Source organism: Giraffa tippelskirchi, chromosome 2 (assembly GCF_054371585.1).
Source record: "Giraffa tippelskirchi isolate mGirTip1 chromosome 2, T2T-mGirTip1v1.2.pri, whole genome shotgun sequence".
Lineage (NCBI taxonomy): Eukaryota > Metazoa > Chordata > Mammalia > Artiodactyla > Giraffidae > Giraffa > Giraffa tippelskirchi.
The window spans coordinates 156,229,148-156,250,232 of NC_137276.1; the positions used below are offsets into that span (position 1 = coordinate 156,229,148).

At 44.0% G+C, this 21,085-nt stretch overlaps 1 protein-coding gene across 13 annotated transcripts in view; it reads left to right on the forward strand.

The window, feature by feature from the left end:
• LPP (LIM domain containing preferred translocation partner in lipoma) overlaps positions 1-21,085 on the forward strand; it is a 728,299-nt gene that overhangs the window by 50,769 nt on the left and 656,445 nt on the right. For 9 of the 13 annotated variants that reach the window (XM_081536585.1, XM_081536639.1, XM_081536648.1 and 6 more), the window contains one exon: positions 17,386-17,502. The gene's annotated coding sequence lies outside the window, so the exon portion shown is untranslated. Of the gene's footprint in view, positions 1-4,495; positions 5,799-5,911; positions 6,165-17,385; positions 17,503-21,085 lie in introns of those variants that run through there. The other 4 variants (XM_081536682.1, XM_081536595.1, XM_081536613.1 and 1 more) reach the window with 3 other exon arrangements.

Sequence of the window (21,085 nt, forward strand, 5' to 3'; positions counted from 1 at the left end):
TGGGATTTCTCAGGTCACCCAGCTGGTCAGTGTGGAAGCCAGGTGCTAGGATGCCAAGTCTGATACTTTGTCCTATGCCAATGATCTGGATCAGTGGTTTCCCAAACTCACCTTTTCCAACCTGGATATCTTGGTTGACATCCTTGGAGGCCTGAGGAGGCCGTGAGTTTCAAAGTTCCCAGAGACAAGATGTAATATTTTCAAAGATGAGGTGTAGGGAATTTGGGACAAGAAATATGTTCCTCCCTTTAGCCCTTTGTTGTCATCATATTGTTTGTGTAGGTTGAAATGTTCATGAGAGCAAGTAAGGAAAGAGATGGACTTCTGCCATTTGTTGAGCATCTTTTTTGCCCTGGATGCAGTGCTACTTGTTTTTTATCTGTTGACATAGATATATTTATAGATGTAGTGATCATAACATACTATTTATTGTTGTAATCTGCTGAGCCACTTATGTGTTAGTTAATTCTCATAAAAACCTTATTAGGTGTGTAAAAATATTATTTCCTATTTTATAGTTGAGAAAACTGAGGCTTAGCAAAATTTAAATACCTTGCTTCTGAGAACACAGATCCTAAATAGATTATCTTCAAGGTTTTCTAATTTGAGCTCTCTTTCTTCCCTGCTATACCAGGTATTGTCTGCCTCACTGGTAAAAATGTAGAGCTGCTTATCAAGGAGGTACATCTCTGAGTTCCCCCTTTTCCTGTCCTACCCACTTTTAGTAGCTGGCCCAGATATCTGTCCCTCCCATCGAGGGGGACGCTACTGTCTTGTATTATGGTTAGCCTTTCTCCTCCCTGCTTGTGAGCTCCTTGAACTTCTCTGCATCTCAGAGCCCCTTGCTGTAGCATCCCTGTGGATGCAGGCACATGCTTATGGTAGGAATCACACATCTATGCAACAAATTAACCGAATGCCTTCCTCCAACATTAATCACAAAGAAGCAGATGATAAAATGCAAATCCAGAAAACAATTATTGAGCTGTGTGTGCATCAGCCTTGGGAATGGATTTCTGGGGACGATCTGGCCCCTCCATAAATGATGTGCATGACTTGGATCTTTGCAGGAATGGAATAGAATTCTGATGACTTTGGGGAAGGCCTGAAGGTAGCCAGACCCCTACCTGTCCTCTCAGAGCCTCTTGCATGCCCTCTGGCCCCAGGTGACCTGCAGCGGGACCTCTGGAATGGAAATCTGCAACTTGAAATATCCTGTACTCTTAATTCATGCTTGGGAGCTTCCTTAGTGCTGTCTGGTAAATAACTCCATACCATATGTTTATTTCCCCATGGTCTTGTTGAGGAGAGACTGGAGCCTGTGTTTCTAACAACTTCTCCAAGGAAAACATCGCAGGTCACATTTTCGGAACTGAGGCTCCGAATAGGGGTCGGGGTCTTCCCAGTGCCCATTTCTATCACCTCCTTTTGGCCTGGCATTTGCTTGTAGCCAAAAGGGGCGAGTTTGTCTTGAGCTGTCCTATAGATGTTTGTGATGTGGCAGTTGAAAATCTGACAGTTGCTGCTGAGTTTCAACTGCATGAGTGAGTAGTGTATAGACAGAACCCTGAAAGGACATCAAATCATTTCCCTTCAATTCCCAGAGCCTTACTGTGTCTTTGTCTTGAGAATGACCTCATTGCTTTTTGTGTTGATAGTGGAATGCACAGTCATTGACAAGTAATCACAGTAATCCTCTACACTTTGGTAACGTGTACGCGTTTTCCAGAGGGTTTTGCTCACATTATCTCATTTGATCCTTATTACTGCTCTGAGTGGTAGACACAGGGGCTATTTCCATCTCTAATTTTCAGCCGTAGAAACTGAGGTTTAGAAAAGTTAAGCAGTTGGCCAGAAGTCATACATTTTGTATGTAGAAGAATTTAGAACTGGAATTATAAATAGTCTAATTCAAATCAACATCCTTTTCACTACTTGCCGTTGGTGTGACCTTTGGAATATACTTACATCTTACTTAGCCTCACTTTTCGTTTCACTACAATGGGTACAATCCTCCAGGGATAGTTGTCAATAATGATGAAATGAGACTGTCAGGAAAAGCACTTACTAAACAGTAAAGCATATGATAATGTGAGGCATCATTATCACAAGTACCTTGAATTCAAAGAGTGCCACGTCAGAACGATGGCAGAAAAGAACATTTTTTCCCCTATTTTGTAAGGACACTGAGGTCTAGAATGGTGTTGGCAGTTGTCAGGAATCACGAGCTCCCAGCCCTGTGATCAGCACATTGGCCCTGGTGCCCTGCCTGCAGGCCGCTTTGTTATCCTGAGAGCGCTCGTGTTGGCAAGGTCCTCTTTTCTTACAGAGCTTGCTCTCAGTGTTCCTTGGAACAGTCCTGTATCCTGGAGACAGTTTTAGGTCAGCCAGACTGGAGAGCAGGAGCAGGGAGCTGGGGACAGGATCTGCATTCCTGAGCTTTGTCCACAAAAGGTGGAAATGTGCTGTGGCCGATGGATGGTGTTGAGGTGGATGAGGAACTGACCTCAAAGTCTGTTTTCTCTCTTTTCTCATGCAGAATGGGCTGTGTCACATTAACACTTATAGAAAAGCCCAGAAAAGATGGCTCTCAAGTTGGCAACAAATGCATTAGGAGTTAGTGGTGTGATATGGTCAGGAGACAGCCTGGGGGATTGAAGAATGAGATCTTGGATAGCTTTGTTTCTAAGCCCATATTCAATTACAAAAATTCCAAGCCTGTGAGACAGACATGGACACAGGTTGTTTGTATGATTCTAAGAGGCAGAATAAGGAGCCAGAGTTTGAAGATCCGGGAACCATGTTTATTTCCATATAAAGAAGAACTTTCTGCTGGAAAGATGGAATTTACAGCTGCAGAAGATACTGATCTCCACCTCACTGGAGACCTCAGGGATGCCTTGGGAGGGGTCGATAAGATAGGAGAGACACTGGGCTCAGTGGCCTTTATGGTCTTTTCTTCACCTAAGATCCCAGAGCCAGTTGTTCTCAGGGGTCAAGAGGAAGAAAGACACATCTGCATTAAAGAATGAAGGGTTGCTTTGTGAATATGGAAACCCATCTCCAAATGCTACTAGAAGAATGGAGGGTAGCTACAGACCTTTCATTCTGGTTTTCATTCCTATTCCGGTGGCTGCCTCCTTGGTCCCTGGTTTTCAGAGTTCTCAGGCCATTCCTGGGCAGCTATTAATATTTTCCATGGGATATCTCTTTCCTCTGCTGAAATGTTCCTGTTGGGATATTGGCAGGAACCCTGAGCTCTTGAAAAGATGACAGTCTTTCTGCAGAACCACCAAGTCTAATGGTTGGTGTAGTCTCAGTTACAAGTGAGGGACATCTCCTTATCCTCTTCAGGCCTACTTCTGGGCCCTCCTGGGAGTATTGCAGTGGCAAGAATTCTATGCTAAGTTCTGGTTCTGACATGTGGCAGGTTTTCCGATCCTGTTGCCTTATCGCATCTACTTATCACTTATATTTGTGTTCATTCATTAAATATGCAATAAATAAGAAATATTTGCCATTTTTTCAGGTACTTGGGCATGCTTGCAAAAATGGAACGCAAGGAATCAAAATAAACATCAGGATTATTTCGATAGGCTAGTAGAAGCTGCTTTCAGATCTGACATAGTTGGACAATTTTGGGATGTCTATTCAGTTTGTAGGTGAGAGAATATACAGTGCAGGAGAACGAATTTGTGCGAAGTGGGAAGGAGTGACTGATCTCTGGGTGTGGGGCTTGGGTCCTCTCGTTCCCTGGCTAGTGCTGCTTATTGCTTGACGATTGCCTGGAGGTGAGTACAAGCAGCCTCATACTGCAGGCGCAAAAGCCAGTAAGTGGGTGATGATTCTGAGCAATGGCTCATCTGACTTACAGAGTCTTTACAGCCGACAGTAGGACAAGATCACGCTAAGGAGTAGAACCCCTGGGAAGCCAAGACATGAATTCCTTCTCTGAGCAGACCCCAACTTCCCCATACTGCCATTTCCCCAGCATCTCATCTCTCTTTCTTTCTCCTAATTCAGTCTGGAGTCATTTCAGATCAGATTCATCCCTCATTGACTTCACTGGCTCAATTTAGTCATCAGATACTTTTCAGGACCTTGGATTGGAATTACTCATACAAACCAAGGGAATTACTCTTACAAATTAAATTGGGCATGTCACCCTTCTGTCCCTCTCCTCCAGTGTTCTCCTGGAAGTCTAGTTTTTTTTTCCTGTGTCTTCTTGCCTGATGTCTTTGTTCTATGAAGAACTCATGCAAAACTCAGTTCCCAAGAGGACTCTCAGCCCAAGGGAGTCAGGAATTGGGGTGTAAGGGTTGTTTGGGGACTCACCTGCCATCAAAAGAGCTGCAAGCTGGGTTTTTGATGATCTCTTCAGATGCAAACCCCCCCAACAACTCCCCCTCACACATTAATAAATTAACTTTAAATAAATTAAATAAATATATAAATTAATAAATTAATTAACTTCATAAATGTACTTGTATTCTAGGTGGCCCCATTCCTGAGATGAACTTAAAGCCTTTCAACCCAGCCACTTCCCTGTCCTGGCAGGAGAGCCTTTTTCCTGTAACAGGAGAACCTATGGAACAGCTAAGACTACTTCTTTGGGGGTTAATCATTCACTCCCAGTAAGGAATTCTGTCTTTAGTGGGGCATGTTCTTCAAGTGCCAGAGGCGAGAAGGGTGATTTTTCTGACATCCTCCAGGCTGCTTCTCCATATATGGAAATGTTTACCCACCACACTGATCTATTGGAAGGGAAGGAGGTGACTCAGGGTTTAGGAGAAGCAGGATTTGAATTCTTGCTTCCAGAAACAAAGTCGCCCCCCTCCCCCCCACCCCTCCCCCTCCATTCCTTTGCCCCTTGTTCTGGGAGCCAAGGAGAGAGTGTTTCAGTGCCTTCCCCTCGGGCCTGGGGACCACCTCCTTGCAGTGGGACTCAGGGTGTGTGAGAGAGAGTGAGTGCCAGTGGAGGGCCGGCTGCCTGTGGGGCCTGACGGTGCGTGAGTACACCAGTGCTGCCAGAGCCAGTGGCATCTCTGCCCGCAGACCCGGGGCTCAGAGTCCGAGGGCTGGCTGGCTTGGGTGGTGATGGGACGCGGCTGGGAGCGTGGCTGCTTTCATTTGGGGTGTGGATGGGTGCTTCCTCAGGGGGATACTTCTCACAGTGGGATCTAGAGATGCACTCTGACAGAGGAGAAATTCTACTCTTTATTAAAAATTAGACAGCTGTACCTTCTACCTGAGGCCTAGGTTAAGCTGGGGAGAAGGATAATTTGTGAGTGCTGTTGTTGTTCGACGGCTGGGACTAGAGCAACAGGCCAGAGGGGATGTTTGTGAACCTTTGGGGTGGGCTAATTTTATCTTGAAAAAGCAGAGTTATGGTTGGATTTAAGAGCACGCAAAAGGTTGCTGTAGAGCACTGGCATGACATCCAGTCTGCAGTAGATGCCTGGTGTGCGGGACACCGTGTAAATGTGATGGACTGTCAGAACTGGAAGGAGTCTTAGGCACGATTCTGTTGATCCGTTTCATTTTACAGGGTGATGGTGGGCAGGGGAGGCCCAGGAGCTCACCTGCCTCACAAGTACATGGCTGGTTAGGGAGATTAGAATACAGATCTTTTCACTCTCAGTTCTTTCTTATTCCACTGCACTGAAGCTGCCCCTTAGGCAGAGGCAGAGAAGATGCCCATTTTGCAGATGAGGAAATTAGAACTCAAGATGCCAGAGCTGCCCGCACTTACTGATTTCATTTGTGAGAAAATGACAACTGGAACCAAGTTCTCCCAGGTTGGATCTCTTTTAATCATGTTACATAGACTCAGAGTCCCGTCTTAGTTGGTTTTTAAAAGTTCACTTTTTTTTTCCTTCTTTGATTTCTTCTTACCTTTCTCTGCTTTCAGTCATGTGAATATTGTTTGAATGTGAGCTGCTTCCTTCTGATCTGCTTTGTTACCTGCATCTCTCTCTTTCCTGAAAGAGGATGATAGCTTGTCCAAGAGGAGGAACTGAATAGCGAACACCTTTATTTCAGTTTCATCTGTGGCACTGAAATTCTGCACAAGCCTTGAAAGAAACTGATCAGGGCTTTCCATTTTAGCCTCTACCAGTATTCTTGAAGCTGCAAGAATTCTGGAGTGTAATTCCCCACCACAGGTGAGTGCTGACTCGCAATAGATTTTAGACACACACACATACACACACTTCTTTAGCTTTCTTTGATGTGACAGCAGCATTTGACAGAGACCAAGAGGGCACCACCCTGTTACAGTCCCCGAGGTACTACTACACAGCCATAAAGAGTAACTCTTTGCAGTCAGATTAGTTTCTGATCAGCTTGGGGGCCCTCCTCTAATGCAGGAAAGATGTTCGAGATGTGCTTTGGAGAAGCACTTTGATGTCGGTGGCATTAGGTGGCAGATCATAATAGAGAGGAGAAAGTACTCAGAGACCTGAGTCTGTGTGGTCAGTGAGAAAGGGAGGGGAAGCAGTTCTCTAAGCTTCTCTGAAGCACTGGGAAGGTGGGGACTGGCCTGGGACTTCCAGGAATATGCAGACACCCTGTTTCCTCCTTCCCATTTGTGCATGGGCCTGGTTTGTAGGCTCTGTTCACCAGGTGGGAGGAAGCTACCTTGAAGCCTGATGGCTTGGGATGTTTTTCCTTTGTCGATGGGTGCTGAGAGGTTAGGGTTGATAGTACCAATGGGAATACTATCCCTACAAACAGGGAGAACTGATGTGCACTGACTGCTCTCTGGGTGCTGAGCACCAGGCTGAGCACCTGACCTACACTGATTCTCCACTATAGCTACCTGTGAGTAGGTACTATTTTTTGGTATGTATTTCTTTATTTTTTAAAGAATTCATCTCATTGAAGTATAGTTGTTTTACAGTGTTGTGTTAATTTCTATTGTACAGCCAAGTGATTGAGTTGGTACTAATTTTTTAATTGCTTTTGATTTGGGTAGAATACACATAACCGTTTTTACTGTTTTGACCATTTTTAAGTGTACAGCTCAGTAGTGTTCAGTACAGTCATATGTTGGTCAATCAGTCTCCAGAATGCTTTTTATCTTGTGGACTGAAACTTTGTATCCATTAAACATTTACTTTTCATCCTCCCCTGCCCCAGCTCCTGACAACCATCCTTCTGTTTTTTGTCTCCATGGATTTGACTTCTCTAGGTATCTTTACAGAAGTGGAATCGTACAGTATTTGTCTTTTTGTGGCTGGCTTATTTCACTCACCATAATGTCTTCAGGATTCATTCATATTGTAGCAGGTGTCATAATGTCCTTCCTTTTTATGGCTGAATAGTAATAAGTTCTATATATACAGCACATTTCATTGATCCATGTAGGTGTTATTTCTTACCTCAGTTTTATAGTGGAAGAACCTGAGACTTCGAGGGTTTAATATGTAAGTTGCCCAGCATCACTCAGTCAGTAATGGAGCTGGGATTTGAACCCAGGTCGTGTGGCTTCAGAGTGTGTGTGACCAGGAGGAAGCAGATAGTAGAATTCAGCTGGCAAGAGTATGAAAAACCAGGTTGATTTTCTCCTGGATGGTGATACCTTCTCACACAGCGCTGTGACATTTCAGTAACCAAGTATTCCCAGGGACCACATGTACACAGGTATTTTCCTCTGGTTTATATTGGCCTCTAGGTAACTCAGAGCCACATGCAAAGCCTACCTCTAGCAAATGGTATGAGATGTATGGCCCTTATCTTTTGTAACCCTTGTCCTTTTCCTTCACTTTATTTTTCCATCTCCCTTCCTAGTTTTCTTACTTAAAAAGAAATCATGAGCTATGTACATCTTTTGTCAGATAGTTCAGATTCTTTCTGGAACGAGGCAGAATATATAAATGAGTGACATGCTATCAGGTATTTTTGTTATTTTTATGGAAAGACACTGAAGATGGGATCTTCTCACCTGACTGTGCTGCTGACTCAGTGTCTAACTTGGGCGAAGATGCATGCACCTTTCTGAATCTCAATTTTCCTTCCTGGAAGATGGGGCTGCAGTTGATGACAGCAAAGGTTTCTTCCGCTCAAGGCACTCCACATGGTTTATCTCCTTTTGTTCTCCCAGTACTCCCACAAGGCAGGTGCTGGTGTGCCCTTTTTACTTGAGAAAAATAAGGGCTAGAGAAGTGGGAAAGTTCACCTAAACTGTATCTCCTAAGTGCAGGCATCGGTGATCCAGGATGTTAGCCACAGTACTGGACTACTGCCTTTGAGCAGCCTTTAAGGTTTCTGTCATCTGTGGCATGCGTTCATCTACTTTCATCAAATTGTATTAAATCTTTATAGGATTCCCACTTATGTGCCTCATACTGTTCTGGGCATGGATCCAGTACTGGGTTTGAATGAAGAAAAAGATACAAAACAACTATCCCTTGGAACTTACATTCTAGAGAGATATGTGGAGGAGTCAGATGATAGATGAACATGTAAACAGCAGAGAATGATAAGTAACGCTGAGGAGGGTTCACGGAGGATGCTCTGCCTGTGAGGGAGTGGAGGAGGGGATGATGTTTAAGTTGAGCTCTGAATGCCGGGGAGCCAGCCATGGGCAAGTAAGCGGGGAGAGCGTTATAGGCAGGAGGCAGGGCCAATACCAGGTCCGTGGAGTGGGAATGAGTTTGTATTTGAGGAACAGAGGAGCCCAGCGTGCCAGGAGGATGGGCTGCAGAGGGGGAAGCATGAGATGAGGGCGAGGCAGGGGCTGGGAGGTGTCAGTGAGCTGAGAAGGGGCTTGGACCTGAGTCGAGTGCTGAAAGGCATTGGAGTTAGATTTACCAGCATCACTCTAGCTGCCGTAGGGGAAGTGCATTGCCAGGAGTAGAAGCAAGCAACAGCCCAGGGTCACAGTGATTAGGGCGGTCTGAGTGGGACCAGAGAGAAGCGAGCGAATTTGCTCAGGACATGCTTCCGAGGCATTGTCTCCAGGATGTCAAGACCAGTCTCCTCCAGAGAAATGTCAGGTTCAAGTGGCAGGAATCTGAGAGACCCCACGGAGGCACAGTAGGGGTTCACAGCCTGGCAGCTGGTTTGGACTAGGAAGTTCTGAGTGCTCCCTGCTTTGGTGTCTAGCCTGGAGCTTCTGGCCAAGGACTGGAGGACAGTGGCTTCCTGCCTCTGACTTCCTGGCTGAGGGTTTCGGGAACGCTCCACAGTGAGCCCGGCAGAACATGCTGCTTCCTTTGCTCTCTCTGGGTATTTGTATAAAGCATTCTTTCCCACCAAGAATAGGGAACATCCACAGTGATGTTGACTTTATGGGCCATATTTAACATAGTGTTTTCCTTTGATGTGTGCTCTGTTCTTGCAGAGACTACTGCCTCCTATAAACTCTGTGGTGAGGCGCCTTCAGCCGCCCTGTCAGATGGATTTAGAAGGCTTGGTGGTGGCCCGGAAGACCTGGCGCTTCAAAGCCCCACTTTGCCTTGGGGACCCTGGGCCATGGGCACCCCCAGCCCTTCTCATCTATTTACATTTGAATTCACACTTGGTGGCCCTTGCCTGTTCTCTGTAATTCCTTTTAATGGGCTGGGCTTTCCTGTAAATACTCCAGTTTTCAGTGGAGAAACTGGTCTCAGAGAAGTTAGGTGATGTAGTCAGTGTAAGGTAGAGGCTGAGTCACACAGGGAATCCACTAGGCCAAAATGACCTAGTACATGTCTCATGGCGATCTTACACTGCACTCTGCCTAAGCCTGGAGATGCTCAGAGATCACAGACAAAATCATCTGAAATTCATTCCTGAAGCTTCACAAACTCCTCTTCAAATAGTTTGCAGTCTATAGTTATCAGGGCTTTTTAATTTTTTTTTTTTTTTGGTAAACTTTTTTTAACAACATCTCTTAGAAACAATGTTTTGTTTTTGTTCACTTCAATTTCTTTGAAAATTTCTCTCATATTACCCATTCATTTAGTCACCAAACATTTATTGAGTTCTTACTGTATGCCAGGCATTGTGCTAGGTGCTGGGGATGGATTCAGAGATAATTTGGAGGCGTTTGGGAGTGGATAATTACAGCGCAGTGAGATAAGTGCTATAATAGAGGGATATATAAAGAGCTAGAAATAGCACTATGAATAACATTTCTGAACAAATTGCCTTCTTTTTTCCTTTTGGATTATTCCCTTATGTATATTGCCCAAAGTGGGATTACTGGGTCATTTAAAAGATGAAAACAATTTGGCACAAAAAGATGTAATGACTTGCCTGGGGAATACAGCTCAATTTTCTATATGGGGAGAATTGTTGACAAATCCAGATTTAGATACTTCACCAGGAGAATTGGGCAGTTTTTGTACTATTCCTGTCAATGTGGTGGTTTTCAGGGGAGCACCTCTTCTCAACATGTCACCTCACATGTAGAGACACATGTCCTTATATTTAATCTCACAGATCCCTTGTTGATGCTCATTACCTACGTATTAATAAGTATGGTCATTTCCATTTTATGAACGAGAAATGTGCCGTTGTTAAAAGGAAGTGACTTGCTCAGGATTCCACAGTTATTAGTGGAGAATCGAAACATCAGGTGTAAGATTTTTTGATTCTGTATCTTCTATCCTGTTATGCATGCTCTTTTTACCAATTGAGGCTGGGGCTGGAGGTACTTTGTTCCAGTGAGGGCCTGAAATTCATTAGTGATTGTAGAAGCTCTTCTCTAGAAGGTCAGAATCCATGAGATAGGTATAGAAGTCCTAACCTCCAGAGGGTCTGGTGTCCTTCTATACATTGACCTGAAAGGACCTGAAGGCCCATTATTCCCGACCCTGGCTCAGGTCTTGAAAGGGTAATGCATGGCCTTAGCACTGAAGCACAGAATCCCAAGGAAAACTGAGACCACACCACAGTCCTGCTTTGAAACATTTATTGTTTTTCTTGTATACTCAGCTGTATGTTTCCCGACTTTAAATTCACTTATTTTGTTATTCATAACATTTTCCTAGTATTTTTGGCATTTAAGTGAAAACTTCTACCCCAGGTACCCATAATCCGACAGCAGTACCTGTTCAGTGTGAACACCCATGAGTCTCCCAATCACTCATTTTGTCACCTTCTGCCGTAACTCATGCTGTTCCTTTTGCTTGAGATGATCTCTCCCATCTTCATCCCTAGGACTCCTGCTCATCCTATAAACTTCTGCACACATACCACCTTCTGAGTGGATACTTCACCTTCTGAGTGAAGTAACCTCTGATCACTGCTCACTTCCCTCCATCCACACTCCCCCAGAATTGGTCTCTTTGTTCTCTGTTTTGCTGACTCACAACACAGTGGGCTCTGAGGCAATAAAGTATAACCATGTGATACCTTACAAGCATGGGATCTGGATTTGAATCTTGCTGTGATGCTTCCTAGCTGTGTGATCTGTTAGATCAGTTAAGCTGATAAGTTTCCTCTTCTGTCAAGTCTGTATAAGTAATCATGGCAACCCACAGTGTTGTTTGGAGGATTTGTATTGTTATCTGTGCTTCTGCTATGGCACCCACCATCAGGTAGTTTATGGTTTATCTTTCTTTCTAGACTGGGAACTGTTTAAGGGCAGGAAGGGAATTACACCTTGCCTGTGCCTTTGCCATGTGGGACCTGCCGCAAAGTTCCCTTTAAGGGAAAGGATTCCATGTAACATCACAGATAGTGTCAGTTCAGGCTCATATGTAGGCCCCAATGATGTGGTGCCAGGACTGTCCAGGAGGTTTGTGATGTAGTGCTTCAAGCACACACAGTATGTGCTGGATAGACTTCTGGCTCCTGCTTCTTGAGTGACAGGAAAGAGGCTTGAGCTTGCATTTAGCCTATGTTCTTCTGATTCATCAAATTGGATAGCATTGTCATTTTCCCTGAAGGCAGAGTGGAAATCCTGTTTGGAGCATGAGACTTGGTTTCTTTTCTGGGTTTTCCATGGGTGAGCATTCTGGACTAGAGGAAAGGGTTGATGGAGGTGTGGGTTTGGGGCAACACTAAGGGCCACCCGCTCCTCTGATGTCTCTGAGTGGGGCCACAGAGAAGCGGTCCTGCCCCAGGAAGCTTTCCTTCAGACCCTCCTAGCTGTGCTATGTCTGGAAGCTGACCAAGGCGGGGATTTGGCTCCAATAGCTTTACCAGTTCACTTTCTCTTGTGTCATTTTTCAAAACGCAGTAGCCATGAGCATCGAGAGCCTGACATACAAGGTTTTCCATGTTCTGGCCACAACATTCCTTTCCAGCCTCATGTCCCACCACTTTCCTCTGTGTTTTCTGCCACTGGCCTCACCAGATTAGTCACTTTCTCCGAGAACACCCTGAGCTCCTCTCCTCAAGGCCTTAGCACATCGTGTTCCCTGGGCTGATTTCCCGGTGGCTCAGACAGTAAAGCATCTGCCTACAATGCAGGAGACCTGCGTTCGATCCCTGGGTCTGGAAGATCTCCTGGAGAAGGAAATGGCAACCCACTCCAGTACTCTTGCCTGGAAAATCCCATGGACGGAGGAACCTGGTAGGCTACAGTCCATGGGGATGCAAAGAGTCGGACACGACTGAGTGACTTCACTTTCTTTCTTTCTTTCATACGTGGACATCCTCTTGGGTGTTCAGGCTCAGTTTAGAAGTCATCAGCAGCAGCGCTCTTCCTGACTTTCCAAAGGTCACCCGCATGTACTGGTACTTTGCACGCTTTTCCTACTGTCTTGTCATGGGGGAGTGTTTCCTCTGTAACCCCTTTGAGAGCTCAAGGCAGGTCCAGCTCAGTGCCTATCTCTACAGGGCCCAGACACAGTGCCTCAAGGGCAGGAGGTGCTAGTGAATGTCTGCATTGTGCACCTCTGAGTGCAGGGCATCTGACATCGTGGCAGTTCACGGTGGTGCCGGGAGTGGGGTGGGGGTGTGTGTTCAGTAGCTCATACTAGGATTACCTGCAATTTGTTTCATCATGAGCTCAAACATTTGAATTCTGTTTTTGAGTCACTTTGGTATCAGCTCACTCTTAACCTTTCTCTGGCTTGCTTCTCACATAGCTGGCAGATGTCTTCTTAGTGCTCTGAACTTAGGGCTCTGAACTTTTTATTTCATGTAAGAACATAGCAGCAAGATCATATGGCAACTCTGTTTTTGATTTTCTGAGGAACCTCCATACTGTTTTCCATAGTGGCTTTCCAATTTACATTTGCACCAAAATGTAGGAGGGTTCCCTTTTCTCCATATGATCCAGAAATCATATGTTTGGACTAAAGTATAATTTTGTGGGTGTGTGTTTGGGCAAAAATATAATTCGAAAAATTACATGCATCCCTGTGTTCATAGAGGCACTATTTGCTATAGCCATGACATAGTAACAATCTAAATGTCCATGAACAGATGAGTGAATAAAGATGATGATATGTATATGTACAATAGACTACTACTCAGCCATGAAAAGGAATGAAATAATGCCATTTGCAGCAACATGGATGGACCTAAAGATTATTATACTAAGTGAAATAACTCAGAAAGAGAAAGACAGATATCTTAGGATATCACTTGCATGTGGAATCTAAAATATGACACAGATGAACTTATCTACAAAACAGAAACAGACTCAGAGACATAGACAACAGACTTGTGGTTGCCAAGAGGGAGGGGAGGTAGAGGAGGGATGGATTGGAAATTGGGAATTAGCAGATGCAAACTATTGTACAGAGAATGGATAAGCAAGAAAGTCCTACTGTATAGCATAGGGAACTATATTTAATATCCTGTGATAAACTATACTGGAAAAGAATATGAAAAAGAATACACACACATATATATGTTAGGTATATATCTAAATCACTTTGCCGTACAGCAGAAATTAACACAACATTGTAAATCAACTCTACTTCAATTAAAAAAAATAATAACAGCGAAGTGGCATTCAAGGAAGATCTACTTGCTTTTAAGGTGAACATTTTTCAGTTTAAAAGTTCAAACTTTGTTTTTTATCCCAAAGCTCCTTAAAATGTGAACATAGCAGATTATTTTTCCCAGATATGTTTTTGCCTCTAGCAGAATAGCTGTCCATAGTATAGTTTTAACTGCAAAATAATAAAACCCAGGTCGTGGAGCTTGACTTTGAAGACTTGAGGTCAAATTCCAGCTTTACCATTTACTAGCCCTCAAATCTTGAACAGTTGCCTGCCTTCTTGACACTTAGTTTCTTCAGTGGACAATAGGAAATCTTTCTTATAGGGCTGATGGACAGTTTAAATGAGGTCTTGGGCATTAAACTGAGGTTTTTACTACTGTCTGGCTCATCAGCTGAATTTGAAGGCCATCTTAGATAACTGTTCCAAAGAGTTTGCTTTTGGTGGAAAGCGTTTAGATATTTATGTTTTCAGGCATGTGTTTTATTTTGTTTTATTTTTGGATGACAAAATAAATGAATTTATAGTCAGGGGACACACAGCATCTAACAGACTTAGGAAGCATGCATGGCTTATAAGACTCTGTTGTAGTTCTAGTAAATTAGAACCACAGAATCATAGGCTTTGAGAAGTTGTAGATAGACTCTGGAAGATGAGGATGTAAACTGGTTAAGGCCCACTGTGTGCACACTCTGTGCTTTGCATGCTGGGTATAGAATCCCAAGAAATGGTTGCATACACCTTGATGGATAGGTGTATTAGACCCATTTTGCAGACAGGAAAGCTTGAGCTCAGGGAGGCTGAATACCTTAAACATGTCCAATATCAAAGCCTTGAAGTTCACCCTGTCCTTGTGATGGGCTCTAAAATCCTTTCCATTTACTGATGTGACAAGAACTACCTTTATCCTCTCATTCCACAAGTTCTGGAATTTTGCAGTCTTGGTGTCCCATAACTTATTTAGTGAATCTAGAAGAGGGTCTTGACTTTTCCTGCCAGGAATCTACTCTCTTGAAGCTCCTTTGAGTCATTCGTCAGGCTTTACTTCTCTTTCTCCCTTTTGGGAAGATACTTGCCATGGGCCAGCTCCACTTTTGAGGTCAGTAGTGTATTTGAAGATGACTTCATATTTTCTTTAAGAAAAAAATTACAGGTGGGAATTAAATTTGTTGAGCATTTCCCATCATCTCCTCCAACATATGGTGGTGGGAAGTGACAGCACTGGGCTGGGAAGTAGAGAGTTCTCACCTGGAATCTGTCACTGACCAGTGAGAAAACTTGGGCCAAGCCTTCCTTTCCTTTGGGGTTCAGTGTCTTCATCTGTAAACACCGAGGACACCATCAGGTGATTCTTACGATTTTGAAACTCTGCATGTCTTGTGGTGTCAAAACCATCAATTTCTGCTGAGCTGCGTAATCCTGCAGCTGTTTTCTCTGATACTTTTCAATCTTTAGGTTTAATCTATTCCACAATGTATAATTTTTTAAAGGGATGCTTTTATAGACACTTCTGAAATATAAAATGGGGGGGGTAAATGGATGTTAAAAAATAGAAAACAACCAATTAAATAGTGTATAGTATGTAATTCTCCTTGGAAACTTAGGAAGAAATTGAGGAGCACTTTAACAACTGGTAATTTAAATTGCATTTGAACTCTGCTAATGGTTTGTTTGCATGAGAACTTCAATCATTTCACAGCGGTTCTTTTGCGAAACTGCTTGTTCTCTTTATGGAAAGGAAGAAAAAAATTATTGAAAGAGAAGTTGACTATGGAAAAGGGAGGCCACATTCATTTGTGCTTGGAGAGAAGATAGCCAGTGCCTGAGACATTGCCCCAGGGCCATGGTGGAGAGATTTACCTTTCAGCAAAGTTTGAAAATCTGGGGAAGTCAGCTGCCCTTTTTTCTGCTGTTGTAGAAATTGTTCTGATTGATATGTCCCTCTGCAAGGAGAGGCTTAGGCTTCCTGGGGCTTGAAGTTGGGATCTTTTTGTTTTTATGAGATTGCACTGTCCACAGGGCCAGTGTTGGCCTCCTCGTGCTCCATCCCTCAGTGGCTTTGACAATTCGAGTGCCCATGAAGACCACTAGTTCTCAGGAAATGCATTGCTTTGCTGAACTTACCTTGATGATACTCCATTTTCTCAACTTAAGTTTTTTTTTGCTATTGGGCTGTATGTAAGAGCTTTAAACAGGTGTTCTGAGGTCTGAGTGTGTAAGTCCTGGTCATCCTTCAACGCTGATTGTGTGGCTGAGGGCAGGTCTCTCTGGCCAGCAAATGCCAGTCATTTCTTCTGTTGAAGTGGCCATAACTCAGTCCAGGGGAGCAGGTCCCAAAGCGGAGCCTGGGGCTCCCTACCTCTCCCTGTGCTTTTGGGTGCCCACCTCCCGCCTCTGGTCCCCAGTTTCTCCTCCTGTCAGTTGGAAGGGTTGAAGTGGGTCATTTTTAAGGTCCCTCTCAACTTTGAGCTTGTATCGGTATTTGAAGATTGAACGAGATCATATTCACAAAATGATTGTGTGATTGGGTCAATAATGTTTAAAATGACAACAGTGAAAATGGGAGTAGTCATTTTTCTGGTGTGTGGATTTCCCCTATATCTACATTTTATAGCAATCTGCTACCCTAAACGGAGAAGGCAATGGCACCCCACTCCAGTACTCTTGCCTGGAAAATCCCATGGATGGAGGAGCCTGGTAGGCTGCAGTCCATGGGGTCGCTAAGAGTTGGACACGACTGAGCGACTTCACTTTCACTTTTCACTTTTGTGCATTGGAGAAGGAAATGGCAACCCACTCCAGTATTCTTGCCTGGAGAATCCCAGGGACGGCGGAGCCTGGTGGGCTGCCGTCTATGGGGTCGCACAGAGTCGGGCACGACTGAAGCGACTTAGCAGCAGCAGCTGCCCTGAAATACTTGTTTGTTGGAATATATATTGCAGGATTCTTGACAAAACAGTACTAGTTCTTAATGAAATAAAGTAATGAGGACTTACCAGGAAGCGTCAAGATTGTCCGGCCCTCTACTGCCCATTGACTGTCATTTTTTAGGCAATGAAACTAAGGTTCACAGCAGCCACTAGATCCCATAGTTAGAAATTTGTCTCCAAACTCATATTTTTTTTCTCTTTTTATTTACTGTAGTTCAGATTTTGCTGTTAATTTTTTCTTACCTAAAATGTATCTAATTGATCTATCTCTTTCACTTTTGATATTATGATGAAGCTATTCCCGCACTTCCCCCCAAAGCTGAAGTATGAACATTGGGGTACCAGCATTGTCTTTCTTCATCATTCTGAGACACATTAGTGAAACAGAAGTGCCAGGAACTGACTGGTGGCTTAGGAGGTACAGAGATCAGCCACTAAATTTGTGGGTTTCAAGCCTGGTGTCATTTCCAGTATGGTTTACCCAGCAAGCTCGTAAGCTTGCGAAAGTTCTACAGCTAGTAAGATCCTAGAGATTCATAATTAACCTCCTTGTCCCATTTCTACAGGTGAGATCATTGCGGAAACAGAACAGAGGACGGAATCCAGTCACCTGATTCCAGTTCAGTGCTTTTGCCGTTGTTCTACAGGGCCTTCGTTGGAGGGAAGATATTGTTCCTGAGCTGGTGAGTTCTGTGCAAAAAAGAGAACTTTTTCCTTTTATAATCAATATGCATATTTTAATGAATTTTAAAAATCAGTTTCCATTTAAAGCATGGGCACTAGTAACTAGGATGGAAGAACTAAGAACAAAAATATTCTTCTTTCTTTTCTTGAGTTGATTTTATTGATGATGGACAATGAATGGCAAGATATAATAATGCTAATAAAATGGATGGCAAAGTTAACGCAGGACTCAGCCTTTGGAATGTGGCAGGAAGAGAAATTGGAAGAAAATTTGGAGTAATGACTATTTTGGGTTGCCAATAACTACATTGCTTCCTTCTTTCTCCTTTGGTGTGGATGGGAGCATTCTTGAAATTGAACGACCAGCAAGAGTCAGTGAACAGTGTTATGGGTGTTTGTGAGGAAAGGAAGTAGTAGTTCTAAGTGGCTGTTGCTCACCCCTGTGCAGGGTGCTTCTTCTGTGATCTTGTATTTTCACATCAACCCTTTGTGGCGGGAAAGGCTAAATTTCCTTAGACAAGGGTGTGTACTGTCTTAAAGGGCTTGCAGCATCTACACGGGGATCTGAGTTTTAATCCCGTTGCATACACTCAGAAAGGGGAATGGTGAGCAGGTAAAGTAAACTTGCCCTTGTGATTTGGAATTCCTCTGTGTTTATAGCAGGTAGAACATATTCTAGAAAAGAATCGATGATGTGGGATATCCTGAGCTATAGAAGAATCTGAGGAAAACAGCTGAGGGATTGTGGGCAAGACTTCTATTTAGAATTCTAAATCTGTACTCTCATTCCCAGGGCCAGTCCTCTCCTCTGGCTTTTTACTGAATAGATAGTATGTCTTGCCATGTTTATGGCTTAGTTTTTCAAAAGGGAGAGGATTCTGTTGTGATCAGTAAAACCTAACTTCATTTAAAAGTGAGGCTGAGTTTATAGTTACATTTTGTCACTCTTTCTTTTCTTAATCAATGTATCTTAAAAGAACACCCGACTGGCTTTCTTTGCCCCTGTGGATCTACATAAGATAAAAGGCTGGAAACCACTGCTTGGACTCTTCAACATTCATTTCAGTCTGTAACATTTCAAATATGGTCTGGAATGTTTCTCCCCAAGCAGACACTTTGAACATCAGATGTAAATCTTTGTTCTCCGCTCCAGCGCCTGAGTTTTCCCAGTGCTTCAAATTCAGTTGTGATGAATATGAATCCTTGTACTTGGGTTCAAACAAAAGTTCTAGTGTGTCATGGTAGAATGGGAGAGAGTGTGTTACCAGGAGTGAGTTGGAAGAAACTCAGAAGGGTCTGTTGTCCATAAGCTAATTATGAGCCAACAGTGGTTTTTGTCCTTCAAAACACTGATACAGCCTCAGATGGTGGTTCAGAGAGGACAACGTGGGTGGCTGACTCTGTCGGAAGCCGACAGGTCCCGAGGTCGGGCAGCCCTCAAGTTCAGTGTGATCAGGCCCTGGGCTCTGTTTCTCTGACATGCTCCTTGCTCTGCCATCTGGTGTGTGCGTGTCAGCTTCATCCACAGGGTGTTTCCCCTCATGGTTGTGAACTGGCTGCCCACTGTCACCTGGAAACTCATGGCAGCTAAATGGTGGAGAGGAGCTGGTCCCTCCAGAGACTATCTGGGTGCTGTTAGGATGCAGAGAGAGGGCAACGTTTGTAGGTGACCACGGACCTTACTTTACCCTCCTGTCAGAACTCTCCTAGGCTGGTGGAGTTTGGTCCTTGCCTCCTCCTCTGAAAGGGACAGTAGCCAACTGGCCTCTTCACACTATGGTGCTGCTGCTGCTGCTGCTAAGTCGCTTCAGTCGTGTCCGATTCTGTGCGACCCTATAGACGGCAGCCCACTAGTCTCTGCTGTCCCTGGGATTCTCCAGGCAAGAATACTGGAGTTGGTTGCCATTTCCTTCTCCAATGCATGAAAGGGAAAAGTGAAAGTGAAGTCGCTCAGTCGTGTCTGACCCTTAGCGACCCCATGGACTGCAGCCTACCAGGCTCCTCCATCCATGGGATTTTCCAGGCGAGAGTAATGGAGTGGGGTGCCATTGCTGAGAGGACCGGAAATGATGTCCCACCCTTACTGGAATGGATCCAGAAAAGGCAGGATGCAGAGCACACATAACAGTGGCCTTTAAGAACATAAAACGTGGTCAGAAGAGGGACAGTATCTCCTGCCCATGTGTGTAGCCCAGAGTCTAGTGGGATCTCTGGCACATGGTAGGTGCATGGTGCATTTTCATGGATAGAAAGACTAAATCTAAAGGTAATGACTGTCCCTTTTCCTGAGAGTGTTCAGGCACTGGCTAGTTCTCTGTTGGAAACCTTTAGGAATTCTAGCACAGATGAGACTGAACTGCATGGTTTTGTGATAATGAAATAAATGACTGGACAGAAATAGGCTTTTGGGACCAGTATGGCTTAAGAAGTCTGTGAATACAGTGAGTATGGTGGGATGGGGTATCAGAAGGCCTGTCAGTTATTAGATGTGCAACCCTAGAAAACAATATCCCTCCACCTTCATTTCCCTGATTGGAGAATTAGAAATAATAATAATTTCCTGCTCTCCCCTCATGTTTGTTTAGAGCATGTGGGTTGATAGACGCCAACCTGTTTGGGAAACTGTAAAGTGTGATCCTTACATGATGGGTCATTACAGTTGCTTTCTTCTTTTGTTTAAATGCAAAGAATATAAAGAAAAATAAGATAGTGACTGTAAAGAAAAATATTGATCTTAAATATAAAGAAACATAACACAATGTAATGTGCAGTCCCCTATACTCTTCCTGGTGCATCACATATATGCTCAACGTGTGTCCTTCCTTCCAGCTCTGCAACCCCAGCATCCCCAGGACTGGATGGGCAGTAATTTGTCCTCAATCTTGGAAAGCAGCTAGATCTGGAACCTGGCTCACTGATGATGGTTGAAGTTGAGATGAAGTTGTGTATCATGATTACTTTTTGTATTTGTTTTTTCTCTAGGCAGTGGGAGGTGCAAGAAGGTAGATTTGAAGACTGAGGAAGTCTCAGTGCTTTGAGACATCCCCTAGAAACTACAGTCTGCCCGTTTGGGACTTGCTTTGTTTGATTAGATAATCACACCTTCTGCTCTAGGCGTGACTGACCCAGTGGGAGTCAGGAAGGAAATTATTTCCCTCTGTTGATACTAGCATACAGTTGATGATCGTAGCTAAGGGCACTCAGTTTTAATATTTCCTCTTTGGTCCTCAGGAGAATCAGGTATTAGTCTCTGCCGGAAGCAAAGGATTGGTCACTTCCGTCAGAGGTGAAGGTCTTGGCTCCCTCCAGTTGGTTGGTGAAGTGGTTTCCGGCATGTGTGAACATCTGCGTAGCCAACTTTCATGTTACTGCTTCAAAAGTTACAAAAGGGTTTGTTGAGTCTGAGCAGGGACTTGTCCAGCCCCCTGAGGCTCTGTGGTTCTTCTGTAACCCAGGAATGTGTTGTCAGAGGTATATGCTGTCTGTGAAAGTAGAAGGTAGCGCTTTCTCTCTGTCTTGCTTCCTTCCTCCTAATTCCACATTCTTCTATTTCCTGACCTGAGCACAGTGGATACACTTTTA